Source organism: Erinaceus europaeus, chromosome 5, assembly GCF_950295315.1.
Source record: "Erinaceus europaeus chromosome 5, mEriEur2.1, whole genome shotgun sequence".
Taxonomy (NCBI): domain Eukaryota; kingdom Metazoa; phylum Chordata; class Mammalia; order Eulipotyphla; family Erinaceidae; genus Erinaceus; species Erinaceus europaeus.
The window spans coordinates 80,051,779-80,056,604 of record NC_080166.1 but is presented as its reverse complement, the minus strand read 5'-3'; the positions used below and the strand labels follow the sequence as shown (position 1 = coordinate 80,056,604).

The following is a 4,826-nucleotide window of genomic DNA, read 5'->3' as shown; positions in this document are numbered from 1 at the left end:
GAGAGTCCAAAGCAGATGTCCATGGAAGAATGCCAGGGGGTGGAACGTTGCATGAGGAAGGTCAGCTGCTGGAATTCCGCTTTTCTGTAGAGAACTTGACAGCTGCAATTTACTTACTATGAAACAAAACTTGTAGCAGGTTAGAAGTTTATCACAATTGATAACTCTATTACAATTGGAAGTCTTTTTTAGTATGATTTTAAGGTTGTTTAAAGTTTAAACAATAGAATGTGGAAAGGTAAACATAAGAACCATGGAAAGAAAAAAGCCTCAGGCATGAGAATCATTAGCATAACCATAGCGCAATCTAACATTTCTAACTGAGAAGGAATTTGAGAGTTTTACATATCAATAAGTCTATTTAACCTTTTGTTATATCCATTCAAGATGGAGACACACCCTAGGTGTGCACAGGTTTTTTTTTTTAGACCAACTTAGTTAAAATATATTGATTTTTAACTAATTTTTACCTCAGACTTTAAATGTAAGTTAATTTTATCTTTATGAGAATTACGTTGAAAACCTTTTTTATTTAACTCTGTCTGGTAAGAATATAGCCTTAAAGTTATATTTTTAACATTAAAGTTAATGTTACCAAACTTTAAACACACACATAAACATGGTCTTTAATACACAAGGAGAGAAACCTTTGTTACGAAGACATGTCATTTTAAACACGAATTTAGATCTGTACTGTCTTAGCCATTCAGGCAGTGCATTGTCTAGCGGTGGCCTCTTGCGCAACTTCAGCTCTAGGAATTGTAGGTTGCGATCTCTGGACGAATCTGCATATTCTAGCTCATCTGACTTCAGACCCGAGCTGGGGATCTCGGCCAGGGGGTCCAGTTTTGGCAGGGAACCCACGGTCTCCAGGTGGTCCAAGATCTGCCCAGACTTCATAGCAGGAGGGCAGGCGGGCCAGCTGTGCAGAAGGCGCAGGCCGAGGTGCTCTGGAGTGGCGGCCAGGATAGGCTGTAACCCTGTCTGCCATGTCTGCTGCCCTGCTCCCAGCGACGGAGCAGCATGGAGGGAGCCCGTGCCCAATACCCCATGCCACGTGGCGGAAAGCCGGCTCCTGCAGCCTGGCGTTGGGCTCCTGCGGGCTGGCGTTGGGCAGAAACCACAGAGTGGTCCAGAGATAAATGTTCCAGAAACAGCGAAACAGTCTCGTGAAGAAAGGGCAGAGGCCTTTGGAAACCTCTTCACAAGTAGAAAAGAAGGCCATTGTAGGTAGGTAGGCAAAGTCTTCACTTATCTGGGGGGATGTGCAGGTCAGGTCCATGTGGGCGCCATTTGTCATTAAAGTTCGGGGCTCTAGTAGGCCGGGCTAGCTTAGCGGCGGTAGACAGAGACTTGAGGACACATGGCTGGGCAGAGAAGCTGTATTTCTTTATTCACAAGCAACGATTCAGAGACTAACCTAAAACTAATCACCACACAGATCTGTCCAGCATCCTTCTCCTCCCGGGGCTGCGGCAAGAACTCTGGAAGTCCGTAGGGGCAGGGGGTGGGGAGAAGGGTGCGCACGAAACTAGCAGGGGCCAAACCACAATCTCCCAGAGGCGGGGAGAGGGGGCGAGACCAAACCAATGTGAAGCATAGCAACAGCTTCCTCCTCTTCTTTCTTCTTTCTCTTTCTTTTCCTTCTTTACGCTCCCTCTCTTCTTCCTTCCCTCCCTCCCTCTCTTTCCTTCTTCATTTCCCTTTTTTCTTTCTTTCCTTCCCTTTCTTGTCTTTTTTATTCGCTCCTTTATTTTCTTTTCACCTTGGATTGAACCTGAGGTCCTGGTCTTAAGCATGAAAAACTTTCACATAATGATTGTGCTTCTCCCTACCTCCTCTGCCCCCAGCTATGCATTTTTTTTAATGTGGGGGTGGGGGAGAAGAGGTAAAGTCAAGGAATTTTATCCTCTAGTTTTCAGGGTGTGTGTGTGTGTGTGTGTGTGCTTAAGGACTCTTACTGCTGTCATTTATCTGTTACTAAATGACCTGCATTTCTCTGAAAAACAGCTACATATGATTTTGTCTATATGTGTAATATAAAGAATTGAAACACACAAACTTATTTAAAAAAAAAAAGTAGCCAAACTAACACTTTGTGAAAACTGTGATGGTTATGTAGGTGAGGAGGGGCAGAGGAGTAGAGAGGCCACAGAACTGTGGTGGTGGATATAGTGTGGAACTATACCCATGCAATCTTTTTTTTTTTTTTTTTTAAATATGGAACGCTTCACGAATTTGCGTGTCATCCTTGCGCAGGGGCCATGCTAATCTTCTCTGTATCGTTCCAATTTTAGTATATGTGCTGCCGAAGCTAGCACATACCCATGCAATCTTATGGTCTTGTAAACCATTACTAAAAACAAGCAACAAATTAGTGCCCCTTTAAATAGGTAGTCCACATATTACTATGAAATACAGAGTTTAGTTCCCTCCCAAACAACAATGCTCTCGGGAGATCATACTTCAAACAGCAGATATATCAATAGCTTTTAAAGACAGCCAAAGTTAGGTCTGGCTTTTTAGTTTTTATTTCTATTTAAAATCCATTCCTTCTGGCAGCTCTTGTTTTATGAGACTGCACTCTTTTCTTTTGGGATATGACCTTATGCACATATTAACTTGCATGACTGTTCTGATTATTTCCAATGTTAGACTATATTTGTATGGCTTATGCTCCTTTTCCAACTGAGCTATTAACATGGGTCAGAAGCTTCAGATCTCCAAATAGAAAGTTTTGGACAGGAAGCAAAGGGACTGGCTGGCCATATTGATGAGAAAAGAACCTTTACAAAAAGATCTTGTGTAGGATAACCTCGATCTGGAAGATCAGACTACTCTAGTGCTGTTAGTCTTACTGAAAGTACTCATTTTTAATTCATGCCATGCTTTTTGAGGCAGGTGGTAGCTACGACAGTTAATATTTTTAGCAAGAATTTTTCTCTGTGCTTGAAGGCTCAGTGTAGAGACAAGCATGGCCTTCAAAATACAACAAGATATAAAGATAACGACAGGTATGTCATGTAAGATATGTTAAAAACAGTGATGTTATATTTAATCTGGCTGGAGGCAATTTTCCAGATGAATTTTTCTGAAAAATATACAGTATGACCTATTTGGGAGGGGAGGTGGGATGTCAAGCTAACCCTAGAAATCAACTTTTTATTTAAATTGCTAGAGAAGTGTTTGCCTGAAAATTCCACTCAGAATATACCCCCTGGACTAGGGAGGAATATCAAGTGACTTGGCTGCCTACAGGAAATCTCCCCACTGGGAAGACTGAATGACTAAGGGATTCAGGTTCCAGAGCTTACTGCAATGAAGTTACACAACAGAAATTTCTGCTTATTATTTAGCCAGCACCTTTTGTCAGCAGGATGGGAGGCTGTGGGGTGGGGGCAGACCTATATATATTTATTTTGCTCTAGTGCTTACTAAAGCACTGCTTAGCTCTGGTTTATGATGCTACTGGGGATTAAACTTGAGTCTTCTGGTGTCTTGGGCATGAAAGTCTGCTAAGTAAACTGCTATGCTATTTCCCTAAATCAACTTTATTGGGATATAGTTTACATTTGGAAAATCTATCAACTTTAAGTGTACAATCAAATAAGTTTTGATAAATGTATGTAGTTGTATAAAGACTACCAAAATTAAGATAGAAAACACTTCCATTACCTCTTAAAAGTTCAGTGTCTGTTTGTAGTTATTTCCTATCCTTATGTCTCAGCCTCTGTAACTACCAGTCTGCTTTTGAGTTTTATGGCAGGGATGGGGAAACTGGCTCGCAGACCGTATCATTTGGTCTGACCCTACCAAGATAACAGCAGCTGTTTTCATCTCCGTGGCTTACAAGATAACAACATTAAGTGCATGCTTTAATATGATAATTTGTATGACCTATGAATGATGTTATAAATATCCAAATGGTCCTTGACAGAAAAATTGAACCCTGTCTCTGTTCTATGAAATCATATAACACATCATATTTTGAGTTTGATTTCTATAGAAAGCTTTTAAAAAATCTTTTAAAAAAGAATCATTGGAGCCACAAAGATATCACAGTAATTGTGCGCTAAATTTTCATGCCTGAGGGTCCAAGGTCCCATATTTGACCACCAGCAGCCAGAGCTGACTAGTGTTCTAGTAGTTTCTGTCTTTCTCTCATAAAAGTAAGTACACCTTTAAAATTGAAAGTTGTAAAGAATTATTTATTTTTATAAAGAGAGCCAAGCCCTGCTGAGCTCTAGCATACAGCTGTGCTAGGGAGTAAACCTGGAACTACTGGACCTGAGGCAAGCAAGTCTGATGTGCTATGTCACACTCTCTCCTTTAATCTAGGAATCTTGATATGGAAAACTAGTGGGCTCCATCCAATTACTTCAGAGGGTTATTGAGAATTACCAGTAGCTCTTAGGGTTCCTTACATATTAATTATTTGGTGAGGGGGTTTGGATAGGGGAGAGAGCTTTGTGGTGGAGTGCTATGGTGACTTCCTGCCTTTTATTTTATTTGTTTAATTTTTGACCTACAACTCTTTCTATGTTTCTTTTCTCTTTTTTAATTTATTTAATATTGGATAGAGACAGAGAAAAATTGAGAGGGGAGGAGGAGATAGGGAAAGAGACAGAGAGACACCTGCAGCCCTGCTTCACCACTCATGAAGCTTTTCCTTTGCAGCTGTGCCACCGCCTAGCCCTACTTCCTGCCTTTTAGAATGTCCCCTAGGACCTGGAGTTGAGAAGAATCTAGCTCTGGCCATCAGTCAGGTCTACCTGATGGCAAACTCCTCAGAGGCAAGCATTTCCTTGCTACCATCCTTCTTCACT

General features: G+C 41.2%; 1 non-coding gene across 1 annotated transcript; it reads right to left on the bottom strand.

Moving 5' to 3' along the window:
* Nucleotides 1-2,214: 2,214 nt before the first annotated feature.
* On the bottom strand, nucleotides 2,215-2,321 carry LOC132538789 (U6 spliceosomal RNA). The gene has a single exon (XR_009550112.1). It is a non-coding gene; the product is annotated as a U6 spliceosomal RNA (small nuclear RNA).
* Nucleotides 2,322-4,826: the final 2,505 nt, after the last annotated feature.